Source organism: Zeugodacus cucurbitae, chromosome 6 (assembly GCF_028554725.1).
Source record: "Zeugodacus cucurbitae isolate PBARC_wt_2022May chromosome 6, idZeuCucr1.2, whole genome shotgun sequence".
In the NCBI taxonomy this organism is placed as follows: domain Eukaryota; kingdom Metazoa; phylum Arthropoda; class Insecta; order Diptera; family Tephritidae; genus Zeugodacus; species Zeugodacus cucurbitae.
Genome location: NC_071671.1, coordinates 59,136,783 through 59,163,467, shown reverse-complemented (window position 1 = coordinate 59,163,467; position 26,685 = coordinate 59,136,783). Strand labels below are relative to the sequence as shown.

General features: G+C 31.1%; 1 protein-coding gene across 1 annotated transcript in view; it reads right to left on the bottom strand.

The window, feature by feature from the left end:
• LOC105217534 (serine-rich adhesin for platelets) overlaps nt 1-25,313 on the bottom strand; it is a 154,297-nt gene extending 128,984 nt beyond the window's left edge. The window contains exons 1-2 of the mRNA XM_054232788.1: nt 25,157-25,313; nt 20,795-21,010 (exon numbers count right to left, since the gene is read on the bottom strand). The gene's annotated coding sequence lies outside the window, so the exon portion shown is untranslated. The remainder of the gene's footprint in view (nt 1-20,794; nt 21,011-25,156) is intronic.
• Between the last annotated feature and the right edge of the window lie 1,372 nt (nt 25,314-26,685).

The window sequence follows — 26,685 nt, the reverse complement described above, 5'->3', positions numbered from 1 at the left end:
TTGACAAAACATATGTATGTGTGTATGTCTGTATAATGGAAGAAAAATTGTTGAAAACTCAAACGAGTTCGTAAACCAACAAACAGCGGCTAAAAAGATATATGTATATATAAGTGTAGATATATATAGATATGGTACTAGTATATACATATAAGTATCACTAGATATGCAAATATATATATGCCATTGCGAGTATTTTTTGCTTTTGTTTTTGCTTCTTTTCAACTCAAGTGGTATAGCGTGTTGTCCAGTTGTTGTACATACTATATACGCTGCGCTGCGACGATTTGCGCTATGAACTGCTCTGTTTCGAATTGATCTTCTTGTTTTTGAAATTGCTTCTATATTTTTTTATGTGTGGCTTGGCTGTTTTTACTACATTTATTTTGCTTTATTTCGGTGTTTTTTGCGCTTTTTGCTTGCTTACTCGGTTTAAAGAACAGATTATTCCGGTTCGACAGCCCTTTCACTTTGCGGAACGTGTGGTCGTCAGGTGTTGTTGTTGTTGTTGCTACTGAGACATAAGCAATATTTATATACATATATACATACATACATATATAGATGCATATATTTGTAGTATATATATATCTCAGTAGTCAGCACTTGAACTGGCAGCAGCCTTTCATATTTAAAACTTAGCCAGCTTAAGCTACAGTTTTACATACATACACTCACACACACACACTCACTTGTAGAGCAGCTTATGGGCGTTCGCGCTTGTTTGCTTTGCAACTGTTTTTGGGCTGCTGGAAATCTACAAGTGTGTCGAGAATCGCTTGCCGTTCTTTGCTTGGCGTACCACCGGTGTCAGGTGTCAGCGCGAGAATTTGAATTTCTAAAATAACGACACTTTTTTGTTGGTGTGTTTGTATGTCAGTGTGTGTGTGTTAGTGAATTCGGTGAATTGTTCGCCGAAATGTTGTTAAAATGGACCCAGCGCCTATGTCTACTAGTAAATTTAGATGAATTTTTATTTGCTGGCGCAGACAGGCAAAACCCTTCAGCAAGCCAACAAGCCTAACAGGCGACTGCTACAATAACAACAGCAACAACGGAAACAGCGACTACTTGCAAGTCATTAGCTTGTTAGAGCTGTCAACACGTCGCATTTAGCCACCTCTGCACACGTGTAAAGCCAGCCAGCTGCCTGCTCTCGCTGTCGCGCTAGGGCGTACAGGTGGTATACGTAACCTGATGCAATGAGGTGACTGCGCTGCCGTCGTTGGCGCTGCTGCTGCATCTAATACCTTACAAACGACATATTTGTCTCATTACACATAATTTGCATTTGTTGGCGGCATTTTTTTTCCTCTAAAAAGAAAAAAAATAGCAGCTGAGTGCATGCGCCTGTGTACGTGTGGGTGTGTGAGCTTGGGCACTCCAGCTGTGCTGATTAACAGCAAATACAATATAAGATCAGCTCAGCTGCCGCATTTGGTATAGTTTAATGAATTTTTATGACTATTGCGAGTGCATTAGTTGTTGCTGTTGTTGTTGCTTTCTCACACAGCTGTATCGCTGTACCATTTTAAATATTTTGTTTATTAATTAACGCTGGTGTCAGTGGCAGGCAGTCACTAAGGCACCGATGCACGTGTATAACCGGCTATGACACACGTGATGTCGCAGCAACAAAATACACCCTGCAACAACAACAACAACAACAACAACAACAACAAAAACAAAAACAAACAACACACAACGCATATACTATACTAATAAAGACAGTAAATAAAGCAGTTACAAAAATGTGTCAGCATTTGTTTGACTATTCGACTGTGTATTTATTTGTGTATTGCGCAGGCGCAGCGACGCAGCCAGTTTAGTTCAGAGAAATGTTAGTTAGCTAGACACACTTAACTACAAACACACATGCGTGCATGTGCACATGTGTTCGGATATTTGCGAAATGAGGCGAGCTTTTGAATTTGAATGCCTTGTTTTTTTTTTGCGTAATTTATTTCACTATTTCATTTGCAAGCCATGCCGATTTGTGTTGTTGTTGTTGGTATTGTTATTTTTGTTTCTTCTTTAAATATATGCGTTTTGTATTGTAGTCTGCTTTGCTACGTTTTCGAAACATTAATTAGCAGTTCGTGGCAAAGCAGCGTTTAGTTGGAAAAGCAACAAAAACTCAAATAACAACAAAAACAAGAAACAACAAACAAGCAGTTAGCGCATATATAACAGTCAAAGCCATGCATACACACACATTTGCATTAAAATATCCAAACATATGCATATATAGTGGATCTACACACATTGGTCTGTATGTATGCATGTATGTTGGCAGTCAGCGGCATGCACTTCACGCTCCATTGCGCATTTGGCCATTGCAAGGTGTTAACTTTGGTGATAACCACCATTGATGGTGTTTTAATGCGTTTCGCATGGCTGATGACTTGAACTTCTATTCGGAAGAAATATAAAACTCGTGCAATTGGCCGCACAAAGCGTAAAAAAATAAAATAAAAAACACAATGTTAAGCGTGTTAATGAAGCGATAAGCAATTGGTATTGATTATTGATAATGTTTTTTAAAATTAATATATTATATATGATTTAATTAAAGTTTAATTAAAATAATTTTTAAAATTATAAAAATAAAAAAAATGTTGAAAATTTAACCTCAAAATATATAATTTTTCTTAACAATCTCTCACTATACTTATATATATAGTATATCTAAATGAAGAACATATTCCATATTCTTTAGAAAAAATACTGTGGAATGTTATTTAAAAAGTAATTTTAACACTAAAGAAGGGGTAGGTCTTAGGCCTTAGATTAGGTTAGATCAGGTCAGGTTAGGTTAGGTTAGGTCAGATCAGGTCAGGTCAGGTTGGGTTAGGTTAGGTTAGGTTAAGGGGTAGACCTCCGCAGCTGCACAGAATCTCACTAAGACAGATTCGGCGGTCCTTTGGAACACCCGGAAAACTACTGAACGATCTCTAAGACCATTATGATCATTATGATACGACAACGTGCTTGGACTCTATAATAAAGTTTTTAAGTCGGTTAATGTCGATTCCAGTCACTACACTGGGTTCGCCGAAGTTTTGCCTACCGAGGTGTTTTAACCTAAGTCTGGTGAATGCTGGACATTGAAGGAGGAAGTGCATGGATGATTTCTCTTCGTGTTCCTCCAAACAGCTATGGCAACTAGCGTCTGATATGATTCCTAGTCTCAAAGCGTGTGTACCTATTGGACAATGACCAGTAAGCACAATGATTACGGAGAGATGGCCGTGCTAAGCGACTGCAGCTGGAAGGATCCTTTTCGATCCACTGCGGGACAGAAAGACCTCGCTATTGCGCAGATGCTGGTTGTTCTCCAGCGTTTGGCGTGAACTCATTCGAAGTCAGCGCTCTGGACAACGGACTACCCACATGTTTTCACTCCGGCGTCAATGTAGCTAGGGTACATTCACTTGCAAGCTGATCCGCTTTACAGTTTCCAGCGTTTCTGCGGTGACCGGGTACCCACACAAGTCGGTTTATAAAGTATTTCGAAGCTACTGATAACGATGTTGAACACTCTCTTACTCAAACGAAAGGAAATACATTCCGATGAATCAAAAATAAGTATTAATGGTTCATTCAGTCAAGTAAAAAAAAAACTGGTTGCCTATGACAGACTGAAGAAATTTATTCGGTATTTTCATATGCAAGGTTTTAAAAATACTATTTATAAAACAATTTTGCTATTTTTAATTAATATCTTTTTAATTTATTTTTATTTTACCTTGAAATACCGTTAGACTTTCACATATGCATATTAAGTAAATAAAAATAACATTTTTAATTCCATTGTTTTTTTAAATATCGCTTCCTTTTTTTATATGAAACATTTTAAATGCATACCTTACGCTGTGATTTTTAATTTTTTAGAAGCGTATATTATTTCCGAATTATTTATAGTCACTTGAAATCGCTTTGTACGAACGCCCACAAGGTTATTTCACGCGCTAAGGACGTTCGCGTCTACAGAGTGCATTTGCTTGAAAGCAAAATTTCAAAAAACAAGAAACCGTTAAGCGAAAAAACCAACAAAATATAAATCACTTAAAAATTAGAAATTATAATTTTGGTAGTGGGTGTTCTTTTGCACTGCCTTTTGGTCACAAAAATGTATCACACTTCTGCATTAGCATACAATTTAAGTTAACTAAGTCAAAAACGTCGATTAAGTCTAGCATATGTATGTATATCTTGTGAGTTTTTTATGCGGCAGTATCTGATTAGCGCAGGATATATGTAGATAGAAAGAAGAAAAAAAAATGTGCGCATGCGCATTTGCAGCTGCGGCGAAACTGGTCAAATGGCATTCGAAATTTCACATTTTTGGCTTGCATTTTTACGGAAATACTGGTATTATGCATGAGCATACATATGTATATATGTTTGTATTTGAATATAACTGTGACACTTGCCTCGAGCTGGTGGAATGTGCTCAATGTGAATGGAGCGCTATGTGACACTACTGAAAGCTGTTAGGGTTGGAATTTTATTGAAATTGAAATGAATAAATGCAAGGAAATGAAATAGTTTACTATTTTTGGTATTTTATATTTAAAGGAAGTTCAATCGGTCTTATAAAAAATTAAAAAAAAATAGAAATAAAAAAATGTAAAAATATAATTAAATAATATACAAAATTTGATACCTCTGAGTTCGATTATATATTTCAATAATAAATATTTATTAACTTTCATATTTAAAAATAAATTATTTTATTATTATATTTTCTACACTTCTTTTACTTCCCTCAAAGTGAGTTCAAGAAACGGCCTTGGAACTACTAGCAACTCTATGCATCGTAGTATGACACTATCTAACCAACGATGTGATTTTACAATTCCATATACATATATAATATAATTTTAGTATTGTTTAGTATAGTAAAGTACCGAACGTATTGCTTCCTTTCAGTATTGCAGCTACTACCGATTGTCTATGAGCTGTTATGCAAATGAAGAAGCTTAGCACCTTTTTGTTATACTTGTTTTTCGTTTTACTAACTATAATGTGTTTGTCAAACCAGCTGATTTGTTATTGTGATATTATTTTTAATTTTGCCAAAATTTAGTGCAAATAATTTTATTCTTGCGCCAGTAGAATAATACAAGTTTTCAAAAAAAAAAATCGGTGCTGCTTTGTATATTATATTGAGAATTTTTGATTTCATAACCTACAAGCATTAGATCGACTTAGGCGAAGGCTGAAGAACAAGAAATAGAAAGGAAATACGATAATATCCCATATGTGACTATAAGAGTGCAAATTAATACTCATATCTTCTACGTGGGACTTATTAGGAATATCGCCAAGTCTATGGACGTAGTGGAAGCAAGGGAAACTTATCGTATATAAAAACATCCATATATGTACCATATAGCCCTTTCGCACAGCCAAATTAATTGATCAATTAAAATTTTGATTGAGTTTTTGCCTTCACACTGCCGGCTACTCGATTTTTGTTCTTGAATTTCATAAGAAGTTTATAAGTTTCATCAACTGATTGCTATTTTTAGCAGCGACATCTGCTCTAGCGGTCTTTGTCGCAGAGTTGCATTTCAAGTCGATTAGAATTCAATTAAAAATTAATGTCGATTTATATTTTGTATGGCACATCGATATTAATCAGCGTTTTAATCGAGCAGATGCCGGTTAATTTATCAATTAGCTCATGTGTAAAAAGTCGATTAAACAAATATTTCAGTCTGACATAACCGCTTTCCATCATAAGGAAGCCATATGGAACCAAATATATCGTACATATATAATTTTAACTTCTTTGCTCTTCTCTTCAACATGTGCTCAACCTTATAAAAATTGCCAAGTAAAAGGAATATCGTCTTCTTTAGTTAATTGTTAGTGAATTTTTAAACATACGATCAAAAAAAAATTATAAAATATTGTGTTGTATCAGTGTCTTAATTTTTCATTGTTTCACAGAAGTTTCTAGAAGACATGAGCTAACTGGAGTGTTGTTTAACTGAAATGTTTAATTGTTGTTAGATAATTAGCTGAAATTTCTAAAGTCTACATTTCTTATACAACTACTTGTCTTTTAAGCAGTTAAGGAAATTACCTAAAGAAATTATTTTCAAACTCAATGGGTTTTATAGAACCTGTTTCTTGCGCAAGAGAACTTAAAGTTATACAAATTATGAAACATTTATTTTTATATATTTAATTTGAGACGGATATGAGTTTGTTTTTGTCAAATTCTAGCTTTTTTAATATTTATAATAACGGGTGATTTTTTTGAGGTTAGGATTTTCATGCATTAGTATTTGACAGATCACGTGGGATTTCAGACATGGTGCCAAAGAGAAAGATGCTCAGTATGCTTTGACATTTCATCATGAATAGACTTACTAACGAGCAACGCTTGCAAATCATCGAATTTTATTACCAAAATCAGTGTTCGGTTCGAAATGTGTTTATCGACAAATTTTGTTCAGCGATGAGGCTCATTTCTGGTTGAATGGCTACGTAAATAAGCAAAATTGCCGCATTTGGGGTGAAGAGCAACCAGAAGCCGTTCAAGAACTGCCCATGCATCCCGAAAAATGCACTGTTTGGTGTGGTTTGTACGCTGGTGGAATCATTGGACCGTATTTTTTCAAAGATGCTGTTGGACGCAACGTTACGGTGAATGGCGATCGCTATCGTTCGATGCTAACAAACTTTTTGTTGCCAAAAATGGAAGAACTGAACTTGGTTGACATGTGGTTTCAACAAGATGGCGCTACATGCCACACAGCTCGCGATTCTATGGCCATTTTGAGGGAAAACTTCGGAGAACAATTCATCTCAAGAAATGGACCCGTAAGTTGGCCACCAAGATCATGCGATTTAACGCCTTTAGACTATTTTTTGTGGGGCTACGTCAAGTCTAAAGTCTACAGAAATAAGCCAGCAACTATTCCAGCTTTGGAAGACAACATTTCCGAAGAAATTCGGGCTATTCCGGCCGAAATGCTCGAAAAAGTTGCCCAAAATTGGACTTTCCGAATGGACCACCTAAGACGCAGCCGCGGTCAACATTTAAATGAAATTATCTTCAAAAAGTAAATGTCATGAACCAATCTAACGTTTCAAATAAAGAACCGATGAGATTTTGCAAATTTTATGCGTTTTTTTTTTTAAAAAAGTTATCAAGCTCTTAAAAAATCACCCTTTAAAAGTAGAATGAATGTGAGTGAAACAGATTACACTATGCAACAAAATTTTTTTTTCAATTTAAGGGAATGAAAATGTAGTTTGGTAATTATGAAAAATTGAGCGAAATTATTTTAAATCTCATACAAAAGTACATTTTTCAAACAAAAAAATATTATAAAATATATTTATATATTTTAGCCGAGCCAAAATTGTAATTCAAAATATTATAAATTAAAATAATGAAATTGAAGCAAAATATAAAATAGTCATATGACTAATTGTCTAAAAATGTTATAACTTTCATTTCACCAAAACAGCTTTATAATTAGAAACATACACAAATTTCAATATACAAAATAAAAAAATAATGCTTCCAGCTTTTTAATACAATTGAGTTGTTATTTCAAGTTGACTTTCCAAAGCATGTACATACATAGTAAATTACAAACTCAACACACCGTTAATGAAAAAAAATATAAAAGCAAAATGAGATTACTGCCTAAATAAGATGTAAATTGTCGAGGGATCTTGAAATACCAATCTACGAGTTTTTGTATAAATATTTCAATAGCAATGGCAACAGGTGAACGGTTATTATGTAAAAAAAGCAAGCGTACAAAATTAATTACGAAATTTACACTTTTTTCATCTGACTATTTTGCGCTTTCACACCAATCATACTTCAACAGTAAGCACATAGCCCGCGGGAACACTCGGTCACCGCGCACAAAAACCGGCTGTCACATTTCGGGCGAATATCGGCAATCAAGATCCATGGATAATCGATTAAATTTGCACACAACTAAGCAACAAAGCCACAAAAGCGAGTAATACAAATGCGATTAAAGACTGTGCAGAAATAAACAATTTGCCAAAAACACAAACAAAATTAAAAAATAAAATAAAAATTTATCAACAAAAGTGTATAAAAAGCGTATGAAATAAAATTGTTTACAAGTACTTATTAACAGCCGAGCAATTACTCTGGCGCAAAATGTTGCAATTGTAGTAATTGTAATGCAGTTAGTAATTTATATAGTGGCGGTGACAAAATGACAAATTTACTGCTTTGCACACGGTGGGAGAATGAGCAAAAGCAAAAGCGTGACGTTAAGGTGAAGGCGAGGTGTTTCGTGTAAATGACAAAAAAAGCTAATAGAAACATGTGTTAAGGTTAAAAAATGTGAATATCTGTTTTGACTATATTTAATATGAGGCAAATGGAACAAGTTGTAGCCTTCTAGGGGGTGGAGGAGTACTTGACACACTCTTTCGAAAACTACAATTTTTTGTTGTTTTCACAGATAATAATTTTTGCAAATTATTTTAGAAAAGTTTGTTAAACCAAAAATATTAAATTAAAACAAATTATAGGTTAAGAAACACTTCTCTAATCAGCAAGAGGTTTATGATTTACAACCTTTTTAATGAAAAAAAAATAATATTCAAAACCTTAGAGAGTGTATTTGATATCATGTGAATAATGTGATCCAAAAAGGGGAAAGAAGAGCAACTAAGAAATCTTCAAATGACATTTCTTTCCATGGTTATGATCATAAGTTTAATAGAAGGGAACGGTTCTTGTCGTCTAGAAGGTATTTCAGCTTCGAACCTGACAATTTTAGTATTTCTTAGTAAAACATTACAACATTGCCGTAAACAACTTAGTTCAGTGCTAATTAGCAATTTTTCGTACAAACAAGCTTTTGATTTGCAATTCTCATATGGTTTACGCTAACAATAGTATATATTTTTTGTAGTTTTTGAGTTTAAAACATTAATAGTTGTGCCATAAAGATGTGAAATGTAATGTTAAACTATTTAAAATAAAATAAATAATAGTATTAATTAAATTATAAGTGATAATGGTTTTGTAAATGAGTTCGGAGTGATTTCTTTAAAATTTAGAATTTTTAATTCTAATATCTATTTAAAAAAAATATTTTGTTTGATTTTTTCTAACATTTAATATTTTCAAAATGTCTGGAAATAATATTTATAATAGTTAATTGAAAAATATTTTTTTCTCTAACTCGAATCACCATAATCCAACTTCGAGTTATAGCAATTTTCATTAAAACATAAATTTTTCAAAAAGATTTCAAATTTAGATTTATATACAATTTAATTTATTTACTTCACCTAAAGATTTATCTACATACGTTAGATCATGTATTCTGTATTTTTGTTTTTGTTACAGGTTGCTATTTTACAATTTATTTTGCAATTTTTTTGGGTCTTGACGTCTGTATCCCATGCCTTTGTTACGTGATTTCCCATGCCTTTGTTACATGATTTCCATCCATACGATATAGAGAGATTCTTTTAAGATTCAGCCTCGATAGTAAAATTTTAAATTTTGTATTATGCCCTGGTCGAAAAGTTCGTTTTATAGAAGGAAATTTGAATTCAATTGCCCATTCAAGAGTTCGAGTTTTGGAGAACTTCGAGTTAAGGAAGTTCAAGTTATGGAAGAAAATTTGTATGAAATTTGATTTCTAAACGCAATTGTCCATTCAAAAGTTCAAGTTATAGAGATCTTCGAGTTATAGAAGTTCGAGTTAGGGAAGTTCCACTGCATATTGAAAAAATAATTAATTTTTTTATTATTAGAAACCTTTATTTTATTTATTTTCAGCTATTAATGCATAATACTTCTATATTAGCAATTCAATAATGTCTTTAATTATTCAAAATTTGCTAGTATTTACACATTAATAGTTTTTCGATTAATTTGTACACTATTTTATTAATTCGTTGATTACATTTTTGGGAGTGTCACGACTGTGAACGATTAATCTATTAAACCAAACAAGTCAACCTGCTGACCAACTGACTGACTGACGCCCACACGATGTTGCACGTTCACGCACGCTCACATGGATAAACAGTCAAAGCAACAACAACAACAACTCAAGTGCGCGCCACCATTTAAAGCGTACAATAACGAGTTGCCAATTTGAAAATATTTTTTCTGTATTTTACTAACAAATAATCAATATTTTATAGACATTAAGCGAGTGCTTACTAACATGCGATTCGCCTATTGTAAGCAATTTATTTCAGTTGCACTTGAGTAGAGGCAGTCTTAAAAAAATTTTGCATTTGAATAGCATAATATAAAGATATATAATAATACAACAACAATAAAAAAATATAATGCAAAAAAAAAAACAACAAAATTGTAAATGAAATTGCATGCAGTGTTGCATTTTTGGTGCGCGACCTCTAGGCCGTTGAATGCCGTTGTTTGATTTGCACTGTTGCCATTGCGTTGGTGTGGGCATTCAGCGTGAAAGATCATCGATCATGTCAAATGTGGACTTTATCGAATTTATTTATTTGCAATTTTTTGTTTTTGTTTTTTTTTTTATCTGTGTATATTATTGCTATTTGCTGCATGCCACACACAGTGTTATGCAAATTTCGTTGCTCATAATGAAGCGTAACTGATCGTTAGCGATCGAATGCTAGCAAACGAACGCACCCACGAACTCTCGGACGATCGGATACAGTGTTGGACCACCATAAGAGCTGGGCGCAGCTTATTATTTGTGGTTATTTTTTAATATTTAATGTGGCTAGTTGACCTTTTATCATTTTTTTGATAAATAAATTTCAGCAGCATGCGAAAAGTATGAAAAATCAGGAAGCTACTATATAAAAATATTAAATAAAATCTGATGATATTTTTATCTTTTTTGGATTGATGAAAATATTTAGGATCCTATTTTTTATAATTTTATTTATGTAATATTTGTTAGGAGTCATAATTTGCAATTCATATTTTTTTAAGCAGTAGCCAACACAATTCTTTGGTGTTAAACTTGTAGACACTCAATATTGGCCCATCTATTTACCCCACAGGCAAAATTAATCAAAACAGAATTTAAGAAAATAAATAAAATTCTGCCTTAAACCACAAACCGAAAATCAAAAATATTTCGTAAAACAACCGTTAAACCATTAATTAGCACACCAGCTGAATTCGCGGAAGTGTGAGAATTCACGCTGCTAATCTTAAAATAACATCCAAGAACAAAAATATATGGCAACTAACAATTAAAAAACGTCAAACGCGTAAAAAATCCTAAACTCCCCGAGAATTAGATAACAACACAAACAACACACATATTTTCGGCGCCTCGACGAGTTCATTGTGCTGTTCTATTTCGCTAATTGGACTAACTATTATTGGCTTAGCGGTGTTTTTTGTAAAAATAACATACACACTCATTATACCTGAAGACATTTGTATGTATTAGGCAATTAATATCTGTTTCAACATATTCTTTTTACTGACTGAGTGATATATTATTTATACACCTTGGTGTCCATTGTAGGTTGTTCCATATGGAAATTAGTACTTAGTATCTTATTAAAAATAATCTTTTGTAGAAGACTTTATTAAAAGCTCTAATTTTCCGGCATTTTAAATAAATGTTGGAGGAAAATATTTTATTGCAAGTCCACAGTATGAAACCCTTAAGAGATAACTATTTTTTGAAATATTTTAATTAATGAGAGAGATTTTCATAAATTTCCGGTCATTGAAAATCACGAAAGTTATCCGTTCAAACAGAACAACATTATTATCGATATTATCTTATTCATAAACCTCATATGCTTTTGCCCAAGATTTTATAATTTTTTGTAACCAATTCTTATATTATAGTATAATAAATCGAATTTTCTAAATGATCGTATTTAAAAGGCGGTACCAAAGCTCTCTGCAATCAAGCTTTGTAGTAGAAAGCTTTTGTTCGTGAAAGCTCGTTGAGAGAAAAGATGGTATGAAAGCATACAGAGCTTTTGCAAAGTCGAAAAGTATATTATATCATATGGTAGACTACCTTAAAGAATGGTAGAGTGGATAGAAAATTAAGTAATATATAAGTAGCTAAAGTCTTCGTTTCGTCATTTCTCTTAAACAAAAGAATTAAACGTAAGCAACAACAACTAATTACAGCAGTAACAGTACTTATTTTTATACCAGATTATACCAGTTTATGTGAATTATACGAGTCTGTTTGTTCGATTGGCTATTTTAAGTGTTCGGAAACATTTTTAATGAAGCTACAAGAATGTTCTGTGACAGTTGAATGCAGACAAACCACTATTTTCGTGGTATTTTTCATCACAATCCATATCCATCCCTTCTACAATATCTTCTCACATTTATTTATACTTTCAGCAAATTGTAAATGAAATTAGAAGACCATAAGGAAGTAATACCAAATTGGATTATATTTTTATGAATAAAAAATATTTCTATTCATAATTATGTTTACTAAAAGCCTCAATAAGGAACCGAGCATTAACCTTTCAAATATTTTTATGCTCAAACAAATTATGGATCACTATAAAATTCGTTATGGATTCGTATTTATAACAAATTGAGATACCATATGGATAAAAGAATATTTTGTATAACAATACTTTTATGTGCTATTATTGTCACAAATCGAACACAACAATCAAAACATTCACATATTTGTGCAAAAAGCTTGGACTACAAGCTAGAAGAGCCATATATTTAGCACGTAAAAATATTTGTATTTGTCAATATTATGGACGAGATTATAATTAATGTAGACAGCGCTAATTTAGCTTTACAAATTTTACAATTTGTGAAATGAAATTATTATTATTTTATATATAAAATGCCGATTTAATATACCGGATTCGGACAAATATGGAGTGGCTTAAGCCAGTTGGTTGTGTTTGTTGTTTGCTAAAATTTGTATTAGGTAATCTATGCAGCCTTTCCATTATATTGTTAATTATTTGTTTATTGACAAACAACAGTAAGTTGCTAGAAGGCAACAATAGCAACAATTTTGTATGTATAATTGTGGGCAGTGAATGGCATGAAACGAAATAAATCGCTGACAAGAAGATGCGATCCAAAGAACTTTCAAAAAAATGCTAAACGGAAAAACTGGCAGCTTAATATTGAATGAAAGGAAGCAGAAGAAGATTTTGATAAGAAAAAATTGTGATATTGAAAGATGAGCAAATTTACGGATGTGCGGTGGAGTTAGTGCCAGCCACCAGTGGTAGGTTAAATGATTGAGAAGTTGATTATTGTATTTTTTTTTTAAGATTGTTGTTGAAATATTAAAATATTTGGAAGCAGACGAAAAATGACAGACATTGTTTGGTTTAATAAATGAGCGTAACAATCAATTTTGCAGAAGAATAGAATATGTTGAAAATAGTAGAAAACAAAAACAAAACGATACATAGAAGCGGTAATAAACAATTGGAAGCGCTCAACAGCTGGTTGGTTGAGAAAAATTAATACTGTTTATATTTCCAAAAATAGCTAAAAATAAATATGAAAATAAATGTGAATTTGAAAAAGATAAAAAAACCTGAAAACAAAAAAAAAATTCTTAAAGAAATATATACACAACCTAGAACGTCTTTTTTGCGCTTCCTCAACTCAAAAATTAACCAAACAAAAAGATAAGAAGAAGCAGCTAACAAAATTAGAAGGCGATTAACTAACAAATAACCAATAATATCAAAGTCATAAATAATGACAGCGATAGTGATGAGAGTTGGCGTGATGGACAGCAGTGGATTGATGTCTAATCGGATTGCGAATATTTATTAAAAATAATTAGACAGCAACAACAACAATAAAATAACAATAACACTAATAAATAAATAAAATAATAAAATAATAAAACAGTTGCAATTACCGAGCAACAATTGAGCTAACACGAAATAAAAGTCTGAGTAAAAAAGGTCGCGCATGCGCTGAGCGGTGCGATGCCAGGTAGGTGTTGGTTACACAAACAATCATATAAATGCAAATGCATATCGATATACCTGCAATTCATTGCTGTGCTTGACTAGCAGTCGTCGCTCATAAATTGATTATATTAATTAATTTTGTTGTATTAAAATTCCATAGAATTATATCTCCATATATGTAAGTCTGCGCTGACAACTCGTTGAACTCACACACACAAATATGAATGTGTGAAGAGATTTTTAATTGAAAAATAATTACAATAGAATTATATTTGAAAAAAAAAAACTCATTACAATCACAGCTGTTTAGTATTCTAAACGTGTGATCGGCATTAGATATACTCAGCTAACTATCTATCTATGTATTACGATGATCATTTTGCTTACTAAATGACAGGAGGGATAATGAATAATGATTTATTGTTAATTAATATGGGTACTTGTAATTGCTTACTAGCGATATTGTAATTGTTCTGCACATATACTGAATAAAAAATTAGAAAAATTAGAAAAAAGTAGAATTAATATGTATGCTTAAGAATTTCTAGAATATGTAAGCTGATTAAGTTATTTTCAATCCGATAAGCTGACAATAGAGTTGTTAACGCTTAAATATGCTGGATGTAGAAATTTAATTAAAGCTCTAGATTAAAAAAATAAACATAATTAAAACCATATCATGAAATTCTTCACAGTATATTAAGGAAAAAAATTATAAAAATATTTGTATATATAATATATATACTTACATCAAAACCAAAAAGTTTCGGCATTGTAAAAAAATGTTAAATTTTTAGGGCTACAAATTTCATAAATCATATTAAATTTTTAAATATTATACAAATCAAGTTTGAAAGTTTAAAAGCAAGAATTACGCTAGTTGGCGCTGTGCTACAATGGGATGGTTTCCTTAAAACCTTTTATACTTATTTTGTTTAATGAATGATCTTAAAACTGGCATCAGTGTAAGGATTAGGTAATTACATATCTTGAAGGAATAAAGGTTTTGATATATATAATTATAGAAATAAGTCAAGAACTTAGTTTCCTTAATATGCAAATATTAAGTGCTTGCTATTTGATTTTTATTTAGAAACATGAATATATTCTACCACCAGAAGTATATTAGACTAGCAGACCGCTCTAGCTTCACACGGGCTTAAACAAACATTTCAAAAGTTATATAATCTATATCTTTTTGATACCCTCAACCGGGAAATATTTCCAGAAAGTTGAGATTCTAGGAATTACTCGGGGTGAAGTCGTTTTTGAGTTTATTCATACATACAAATCTTTCTTCTTTATAATAGTAGTATAGATACAATTTTCCACATTTGACGTGTCACAATTCTGTCATTCTGATGTCAGTTTAATGTCATCGTTTTTTGAAATGTGAACATCATTTTCTGTAAATTTCTAATAGTTATATTTTCGAAATCTCGGAATAATGTCGTAATACAACTTCTTGAGGCTTTCAACCATTTGTGAAGTCGATCTATTAAGTGAGATTCCACTGTGTCAAATATAATGACATTCGCAATAAGAACAATGCACTTTCAAATTAAATTGTCAGTCTAGAAAAAATTTAAACTCTCAGACGCTTCATCCCATTCAGAAGTTTTTTCTATTGTCAATATAGCGTCATTAAATTTGGTATAATGAGAACCGGGCATTATACTTTACGTCTACTTTCCAATGTAATAAAAAATCTCTAATAAACATAAGCCTCTAGTGAAAAAGTATCACTTTGATAAGCTATTTTAGATATACCTGCTTCTTCACGATATTATTGTATTTCTTCTCTATGTCTCCTCTTCCAAATATTTACTTATATCTTATAGCTATCTTGCTCCACATACCACAAATTTCTTTACACAAAGGTGTTCTAAAGCTTATACTCAAACGTTGCTAAAAATGGTAAAATCCCCCACAACAAACAAACAGGATTTTATGTTCACATTTGCATGAATAAAACATAATTAGTTTGAGATTTAAGACCTCGCTGGTCAGTTAGTAATCACGTAAGGAATTTATTGGGAATCCGGTTCACAAGAATGAGTTCAAAGTTAAGAACATTGACAATGAATTGAACATTGACATGGAGTGAGTGAGTTAATGACCGATAAGGGCTTGGCAAGGCGTGACAAACGGATTATGTTCTGTATAGATAATAAATATGAATTAAGAACTATTTCTTTAGAAATTGAGAATGCTAAGCTAAAATGCGTGTCATAATAAATTTAAAGGTATTTAAATCAGCAGTAATTGAGGCTAGTGTTGTCATATTGCACAAAAATAGTAAATTAATTAAAAATTTACATCAAATTAAAATTGTTGATTACCTTAAAACTGAAATTAAAAAAATAAAAAAAAAAAACAAAAATTCAAATTGAATACATAGCGGTATATTTGTTTCTAGGGTTGCTCTGTAATTATATAGTGGTGTAAAATTTAAATAAAATTATTAATTTTCGGATGAAAAATATAGAAATAAATATAAATATGGTACAAAAATTATAGTGCTAGGGTTGCCATATATTTTTAATGTTAATATAATGTTAAGCAATTTAGTTAAGCATAACAAATATTTTATCACTCCTAAGGACACTATTAAAAGGCTACAGAAAAGATGTATAGCTCTACAAGTGAATGAGTATTTTATGTTAGGGTTGCCGCAGGGCAAAAAATTCTTATTTATATAAAGTGAACGTTTCTGAAATGAAAATTATAAATTATCTCTACAGATCAAATAATTTCCGGCAGCTTTGTCTAATTAGTTATAACTTGAGACACAAATTTATCAAGCTACCCTCGTACTCACTCACATACATTTTTTTGTTGGTGTATAGACATATCAAGAAGTCGCAACAAGTTGTTATACAAAGCGCGCTGGCTTGACATTTTTCAATATATTTATGTAAACACGTCGATATATATTTGTAAGATTAACATGTGTTTGGGTGAATTTTTATAACTTTTTAGTGAATATAAATGAATATTTGCTTGAACGCTTGGCTATCAAATATATTGTCTATTAGCTGGTTTATTTTCGTCATCAGCTTGTGCATTAATTCTCTTTACCATAAATGGAGACACACATACAAGTTTGCATATAACAATATATAAATATATGCAAATCACTGTATGAGTGGCCAGCTACAGGTTAAACACAGAGTTTAAATAAGTTAATTTTTGTCAACTTTTTTATTATTTTTAATTTTATTTTATTTTTAATTTTTTTTATTTTATTTTTAATTTTTCTTATTCCCTTTTTATCATTTCTCATATATTTTTATAAAATTTTATTTTAGGCTTTTTTTATTTTTTTGCTTAGCCAACTTCTGGTTTGTTTAGCTCGCAAAATCCGTGTTTGCTCTGCTTTAATCGAACTTTTTTCGAATTTCGCTTAATTTTTGATCGCTTTAATTTTTATTTTTTGTTTCTCGACTGCTTTGTGCTAATTTGTGAACGTTTCGGCTCAAGTTGAGCTCAAATTTAAGCTACTTCATATGACTATTATTTGGATTATGGCTTCTTCTAAGCGAACGTTTTTTTGTGTGTGGGTGTGTTCGATATATTTTTATAATTTTTGCTTTTATTATGCCTAATTTATGCGACAAAAATGTTGGGTGTTTTTCCGTATCTACGCTTTACTGTTAAGTATTAGTTAAATCATACGAATGCTCTATTTGAAATGAGGAAGAGATACAGTTGGAGATAAGTGTTGAAAATAAAATAAAATAAAATAAAATAAAATAAAATAAAATAAAATAAAATAAAATAAAATAAAATAAAATAAAATAAAATAAAATAAAATAAAATAAAATAAAATAAAATAAAATAAAATAAAATAAAAATTTAAGAAAAAATTAAATAAAATAAATTGCTATTATAATATATTTAAATAAAAATTAAAAAATAAAATAAAATAAAAAAATAAATAATGTAAAAAAATATATAAAAATTAAAATAAATGACCGAAAATCCAAAAAAAAAAAACATTAATAATAAAGTAAGACTGCCTGCTGTAAAATTATGCAGAAGAAAGAGATGCAAAAAGAAGATACAAAAGACATAGCGGCAGCCCATGATGTCGCCAAGCAAGCTGCGCAGAGCAAATAATAGTGTCACCTACATAACATAAGCATGATAAATACATAGCAACAAATTTATACAGTCACACACACGCGCACACAGATGTAATTTAATGTAAACATATTTATTTTCGTACGCTTGTACACATCTTTCTTATAATGAAAACGCATGCAACCTGTCGATTAGATAACTCGCACCGCAATGTCTAACACAGCAAGCTGATGCGGCAGCGTTCCAAAAAAAAGTTATTTTCATTTCGCGCAGCATTTCTTTGCTTGCCTTGCAGCGCCGCCAAAGCGAGTGACACAAGTTTAAGTGACGTCTTAATGCGTCGGCGGCTGCGACTGCGCATAATAATAAAGCATAAAGCTTGATACGCACACACACACACGCCTAGAGAGTAGTACATGTAACTGTTTATACTCGGCTGCCAACAATTGTGGGAGTTTATTTTTGCTGTTGTTGTTTTTTTTGTGGTTTATGCCGGTGGCAGCAGTTTGTTAGTTTAACAATTTATACTCTTCTTCTGCTGCTTCTTCTTCTTATTGTTGTTAACAAAGAAATTCAACTTTTATTATTACATTTTGTATAATTTCTTTTATATTCACTTTTAATTTTTGTGCTTTTTGTTAGCGTAAAACGAGAAATATTAAAAAAATAACAAAAAAATTGTGTCACCATGATTTCATAATGTCATGCAGACACACTCATACATCCATATGTACATACAAATGAACATCTTTTTTATGAATGAAATATGGCTGGATGCAGCATAACTAAATAAGAAATAAATATTATTATTATTACAGCGTCTTATGAGCCGAAAATAGTGTTAGACATCATATTTTGAAATAATTTCTGGTTTTACATGCTTCAAGAGTGGGTGGATTACAATGGAATCATAATCAATTTTAAGTTGTTGATACAAGTGCTTCTTAAGGAGGCATGATGAGAGTTAACACGTCGAATTTAACACCAATGAAGCGTTATTAACTTTACGTTTAACGATTTGCTGAATATTAGAGAGTAGCGAATCGAACATATAGCTAGTATATATTAAATAGGGACTTCCTCTCTATTAGCAAATAAAAAGAGATAAGAACGCTTATACCATTTTAATGAGAGTTCTACTATCTAGTAAAAAAGTATATTTTTTACCTTTATTGTTGATTTCGCTAATTATTTTTGTGACAAGAGCGCAGGGAACAAAGGTAACGATGAAGAAGTGTCTTAGTAGTCTATCGTATATCATTAAATGGAACAGAAGGGGGTTCCCAAGATGCAATGCATTTGAAAGAGGTATCATCAGACTTATTAGGCCTACAATTTTGCTTTCGCCGTTTTCCAATAGATGTCTCTAGGGTCAAGCACTGGTCGATTAAATCGATTAAATCGTTTTATATCGATCTTGGACATTTGTGTCAACATTAACCCAACAAAATATTTGTAGAGATCTGTTTGCATCTCAAACTTATTCTCAACTGAAAATGTCACTTTTTGAGCCGAATTCTCGACATTTGCACGGAATAGCATGCTGCCAGAAAGAATGGTCAAAAGTAGTAGCTAGCGACGGCCAATATTTTGAATAACATTTTTCTAACCGTTTTTATATAAAAAAAGCCTTAAATTTACAAAAAAAAAAAACTAAAAAACGGCGGAAGCAAAGTTGTAGACCTAATAGAAAATATATTTAAATAAGTCTTGCTAAAAATTATATTTTATAAATAAAGTAAATATTTCAAATTATATTCCACAATTTGGCTATCAAACAAATGGTATGGTATGATACATATTTAGCTGTAAAAGGTTTAGAACAGTGTCTTCTCTTAAAGGGTTAGGGGTAGTCAGAATTGTCAACATTTTTTTTTTGCTGTATAAGTTTTAATGAAATTTATACAGCTTTTAGAATACATAATAATCCTGAGCCTGATCGAAGCTTTTTTTTTCAAAAATTTCGATTTATTAAGTCCAATTAATTTATTTTTTCCCGAAAATCTAGGAAAAAAATTCCTGAGACCTGATTTTGTTAATTTTGAAAAAAAAAAACAAGAAAGCATCGTTTAGGTCCATGATTATCTATTTATAAAACTAAATTTTCTTATCTGATTAATTTCAGATGAATTTCCAAGGATGATAGCCACCGCAAGGACCTTTTTACAACTGGATCAACACAAACAGTTATAACTGTGGAAATTATAAAGTTTTTTTTTTTTTTAATTTTCGTGACTTCAAGTCAGAAAATTGTGCAAAAATTTATAATAATAATTTTAGAGGGTATCACCTACTATGAGCTGCCCTACGACCAAACTCTTAACTATATTGTCAACAATTGGACTATCTGAAAGAAGCAATCGTCTACAAATACCGAGGAATTGTGTTCCATCAATGTAACGTCAAGCCAAGACGTCAAGATAATGGTGAATGATTTTGCTCCAGAGAAGCTTGTGAAAATCAACTAATTCAGTAATTTACCAATAGGAGCGAGAGTTTTTATGAGAGTGGAGATTATGAAATTTCATAGAAAATGGCAATAAATCATCAAACAAAACGGATCCTTCTTACTGGACCTACAATATTATTTGATGGTGGACATTTGTATGCATATGTTATGTTATGTTATGTTGGTATAGAATTTCTTATGAGTATATTCTTATATTTTTGTTTCTTTTATTTAAATTTTTTCATATAAAAATTTATTGTAGAATATATATCTATATTTAGGTTTTATATTTAAAATATATAATTTTCAAACACTTACCTTTTTCTCCTGTCTTAGATCGCTGCTCTCCAGAAGTAAACTTCTTCTATAATGTTATTATTTATTTTTCGTTGCACACAAATATATTTTTAATTTATTTTATTTTAAACACAAAATCAGAAACGTAATCTGATTGCAAATACGTTTTCTTTTAATTTTACTTTGCACTTATGTAAATGAAGGTTGAGGCACACACACACAGAATTCTTTACGATCCTTTAAGAGAAAGAGGGAGAGAGAGAGAAGAAATTAAGGAAATTGAGTTAAATTTTTCAATTTTTTTGGAATAAAAAATAAATTATATATTTTTGTATTATTTATAGTAGACATTAACAAAAATTAAGTTCGAAAAATATTGAGTTTTTGAAGAGAGTTTTGTAGATTGTTTTTTAGTTTTTGAAGCTTTGATGAGAAACAAATATCTTTGAACGTTTTATTTTCACTAATTCTTCAGATTTTCTGATTAAATGTAGCTTTTTACAGAATTAATTGTCTCGTATACTACATATTCTATATATATTTTGAGTTAGCATAAAGTTCGTTTTGTTCAAAAACATTTTTCAATCAGCAAAACAAGAAAATTTTTCATGAATTTTTTAAAACTATTTTAATTAATGAAACGTGCAAGCTTGGATGCGCTTTAATATAAGCCCCACTCTAACAATAACAACAGTAACAACAACTAATGAATAGACTTTGCTCTTTACGAAAATATGCATAGCAGTGGCTAACAATAACAGCAACAAAACAGCTAAAATGCAGTAAAAAGCGAAGAGTGAAAAATTTGAAAACTTCGAAAAATGCAGCGAACACGCATGCGATAACTCAAAGGCAGAAGATGAGCATATTCAATAATGCAAAGCGATAACAACAACAACAACGTTAACGGGTAATAATATGAATGCAAGCAACGAAAAAAAAACGGCAGCCAGACGGCCGTGACTGCGATGGACAACTGAGCCGGTGGCAGCGAACAACAACTATAACAATAACAATAAAAACCATACAAACAACAACAATAAATAGCTTTAGGTGCTTTTGCTGTCCGCTTCAGTGGCGATTATCAGTGCGCCGCTGCCACCGCTGTCGGCTGTCGGCGGATCTTATGCAATTCTTTTTGCCGTCTCTTCTTTGCTTATTGCCACCACAAGCTATTGGCGTTTGCGCCAAGTCTCTTTTTCATATTTTGTTTTTTTCTGATGCGCTTATGAGTTTGCTTTGCATGGCTAGTACAGAAAAACAAAAACCAAACAGACAGTCAGACAGATATGGTAGAAGTCGTCGATATTTTTGCAAAGTGCAATTCGATTTTATTTTGCGATAAAGATAAAAATATTATGATTTTCCTTTTATTTTGCGTTTTCATTGTTGCTTTGCCATTGTTTATTTGCAAATTGTTTTCACAATTTTATATGCTCTCTTAATTATTGCGCGATTTCCGTCTGCATTCGCCTGCAGTCAAAGATGCCTTTTGAAAAAAAAGTCGCTTGGCTGCTTTTGGTTGTTGCTCTGCTCTGCTGACCAAGATTCGCGTGCGCATGCGCATGCGCCGCCACTCACTTTGCCAAAGTGAAAAGCGCTTAAAGCAATGGAAAAGTGAGTTGAGAAAATAAAATGAAGTGCATGAAGTAGATAAAATGTGTTGCAGTTGGTGCAAAACGCGATTAAATGCCCAAAATCAAGTTCATTTTCATGCTGTGCATTTGTATTTTAATTTTACGAAATGCTTTTAATTATGCTAAAAAGCTAATTAAATGCAATTTCGCGTGAAAATTTGGAAATTTTAATTACTATTTAATTTAATTTAATTTTTATTATTAATTTTAATTTTAATTAATAAAAAAAAATCCTAAATCGTAGCACGTCTTTTCTGACTAAATTCCTATTAAATTTTAGTGAATTAATAAATTTGGATTTTTATATATTAATAACTTAATTTAAGTGTATTTTGTGCTATTTTTGTTAAATAATTAAATTCTAATTGCATGTAAATAATTCTTTAATAGCTATTTTTAATTAATCTAAACATTCTTTAATAATTAATTTTTAGTTTAATATTTATTTATTTATTTATGAATATTAATTTAAAAAAAAATTAAAACAAAAATTAATCAAAAAATTTTTTTTTTTTTTTAATTTAATTTTTAAAAATATTTTTCAATTAAAAAAATTCCTTTAAAAAAATAATATTTTTTCAATTAAAATTTTATAATAAATTTTTTTTTTTCAATTAAATTTTTATATATTTAGAATATTTTTTTTGAAAATTAATTTTAAAAAATATTTTTCAATTAAAAGAATTTCAATTAAAAAAAAATTTTTTTCATTTAAAATTTTATATTAAAAAAATATTTTTCAATTAAATTTTTTTATTAAAAAAATTATTTAATTTCAATTAAAAAAAAAAAATATTTTTTTATTGACAATTTAAACAAAAAATAAAAATACCACATACATATGTAGATTAAAAAAAAACAATATTTAAAATTAAAAATTTAAATTTCTCATGTTTTCGTAAGCTCTTAAAATTTATTTCAAAAAGTTTTTTTTTTTTAAATTTCATAAAAATATATTTTTGCTCACAAGACAAAATTTTCAGTTAAAAGTTTTTTTTTCTTTAATTACGCTAAAATATTTTTATGCTTTTGCTTTAATTAATACCTATAATTATTTAAAACAAAAAAAAATTGTCAATAAAATTAATTGAAAAATTGTGATTAAATTGTATTACGGAAGGAATATCAAAATATTGAAAATATTATTAAAATCAAATTTTTCCAAATATTCCCGATTTTAGTATGACTGTGAAACTAATTGTAAAATTGAATTTGTTTCTTGGTACACGAAAAAAAAATTCTTTATTAATTTTTCGTATTCACAATACATTTTTCGGGCATTCATTTCTTTCATTAATTACTTTATTTTTACTTTTTTTAATTTGATTGCCATTAAAACAGATTCAATATAATTTGAACTAAACATACAAAAAAATAACTTTATTAATATTTATGTAATCAATTTAAACATTTTTTTAAAATAATTTACACATTTTCTTATAAAAATTGAATATTGAAGACTGAAAATCTTTTTTTACGTCAAGCTAATTTTTTGGATCTTGCTACAAAATCAGTACCACATTGTATGAGTAAGAAAAAAATTTAATTTTTCCTACATATTCACATCTTAATAGATTTTTTTTTTTAATTTTTCTACTTATACAAATTTTATTTAAAAAAATTATTAAAAAAAATATTATTTAAAAAATATTTTAAGAATAAAATATATAAAATTAAGAGACCAATAAAAATCTATATATTTCCAAACTTTATTTATTTATCGAATTGTATGTATATTTTTATAGTCAATCACAATTTAGCTATTGCCCTAAAGCGCACAATGCACACGCGCAACATGATAAATTACTCAATACAAAGCAAAGCTGCTTTCAAAAGCAAGCAGAAAGTCAAAACACATATCACACATGTTGCATTTCCAATTAATTTTCTACTTTCAGCAAATATTTAACACACCAAAAATCGGTGTTTGCTGACAAACAGCCGAAAAGAAAAAAATGTTTGCACCCTTTCAGCTCATCTTATTATATTGTGCTTTTTTTTCTTCGCTTTTTGCTTTTCACCCAACAATCAACGTACAATCAGCGCCTTGTATGCGCTTTTGCATTTCCTACATGTCAACAACCAAAAAATGGCCAATTTGCCGCTTCCCTTATACGCTGCGCTTTAGCGGCGTACACACTTCAACACTCTGCACTCTGCACTCTTTTCGAGCATCGAGCGCATCTTCAACGCAAATGCACTTAAACACTTGGTCAGTGGTTGTTTGTTTTTTGGATTTTTCTTTATAACTTTTTTGTAAGTTTTTGTTGTTGTTTTTGATATGTTTTTCTGATGTTGTTGTTGTTGTCATAGCGTTTTTGCCACTCGTTTTATTTGTATATAATTTTTCTTATGCTTTTTTGTTGTTGTGCTTGTTTATAGCGTTTTTTCTTATATTTGTCGGTTGGTTGCTTTTATTTGGTGTTTTTCATTTACGATTTTTGCTTTTTATTTGGCTTTTTTGCAACACACAAGTTCGCACTTTCGATTTCGTTCACAAGCGCATAACGTTTATCATCTTCTTTATACGCTCCGTTTTATCATGGAAATATTTCCTTAACCTTATTTGCTTCAATGCATCGAAAAAAAATTTTAATAATGATAATTCGTTTCTCTCATATCGTTTTATTGATTTTAAATTCGTTTCTGACACGCTTTATTATTTTGTTGCTTTATTTCTTATTTATTGAAAAACAAACACAAAAAAAAATTAAGAAAACCGCTTGAAAAATTTCCTCAAATTCACCTCAGCGCTCGGCTCCAAGTAGTTTGGCGCTGCCGTTGGAGACTTAGCGCGCGCAGCCCGTTCACACAGACGTTAAGCGGAGTTGTACTGCCGGATCCGCGTTCGTCGACCCGATCGACACGAACACTGAAAAAGAACTAAACTCACGCTGATCGCTTGACAACGCTGCTCAGCTACGCTGCCACGACGATGGCGATGTGACGACCACCGCTACGACGACGACGAAGATCGGACGAGCAACAAACACATAAATGAGGAAAAATAAAAGAAGCTCCAACTGGCTGTTTTTGTTAATGTTGTTGTTGTTATTTTTATGTGCGCTCTGCAGCTCCAAACACACGCAAACCGCAAGCAAACTGGCGCGCTTGCTCAGCTGTAAGCTTTGCTTGTTTGTTGTTGTTGGTCTCACTCAAAACATTTCAGTTCGGTTTGGTTCGATTCGGCGTTCGAAGCGCGTTGCGAAGGTGTTGAGTGCCAGGCGAAAACCACCTCATTCAACAGCTGAGCGCACGCACCTGCTCAGCTGCTCGTACTGTTGCTATTGTTGTTGTGTCAACATGTTGCAGTTGGTTGACTGGTGAAGTGTCAGCGTTTCACAAACTTTTTCACTGCACACAACAACAACAACCAATTGTCATTTTGCAAAACTGTGTTTTTTCCACGCTATTGCTATTGTTGTTGTTGTATTTTCACACGTCATGCTGACTTGGCAATATTTGCGCCGCGATCTCTCTACACGACCTTGACTTGCTTAATCATCTCACACTTAACTCACTTTGGTTTTGTTTACAGACCGTCGCTTTTTTGAGCGCAGCAGCAGCTGATAGAAATTTTTACGGAAGCATTACCGGGCGGTTATTTAACGCACACATATATTGTTGTTGTCATTGTTCACTTTTATGTTTTCTATGGTTTGCTCTGCTTGTTCCCATTTGTTCCAAGTTCCAACTTCTTATATTTCGCCTTTGTTGCTTGCTGTTAATAATAGTGTTATTGTTGTTGGTGATGCTATTTGTTAATTGTCGTTTTGTTTGTGCGGTCAATTCGCAATAGAGCTTGGCATTTCGCAGTTAAGCGGAAAAGTTAGAGCATAACCAAATTATAGGTTATTACTCGGCACATTTGGTGCTGACGAGAGATTATTTTGAAACATCATGCACTATATGTACATATATATGTATATAACTGGAACTGATATGCTAGAATCTGCTGCCGCCTTTGTGTACGTGGCACGGGCGTTTAAGTATATGCAAAACATTCAATTTAATTTGGTAGCGGTTCTTAAAAAGATCATTTGGAAGAATGTAGCTTTGAAGTATGTGTTAATTGGGAGTATAATGTGTTAAATCGCCGTAAAATTGAATGATTGCCACATTCACGTTATAAATATAGTTTTTAGAGAGTAAGGAAGTGACATATACGCACGCAACCGAATATTAGATGCCTTAACAATGTTGAATAGAATTTTTCAAAAATATGCATACTTCTATGTATTTCTCCGTCATGGAAGCTAAGACTAATAACAGAAT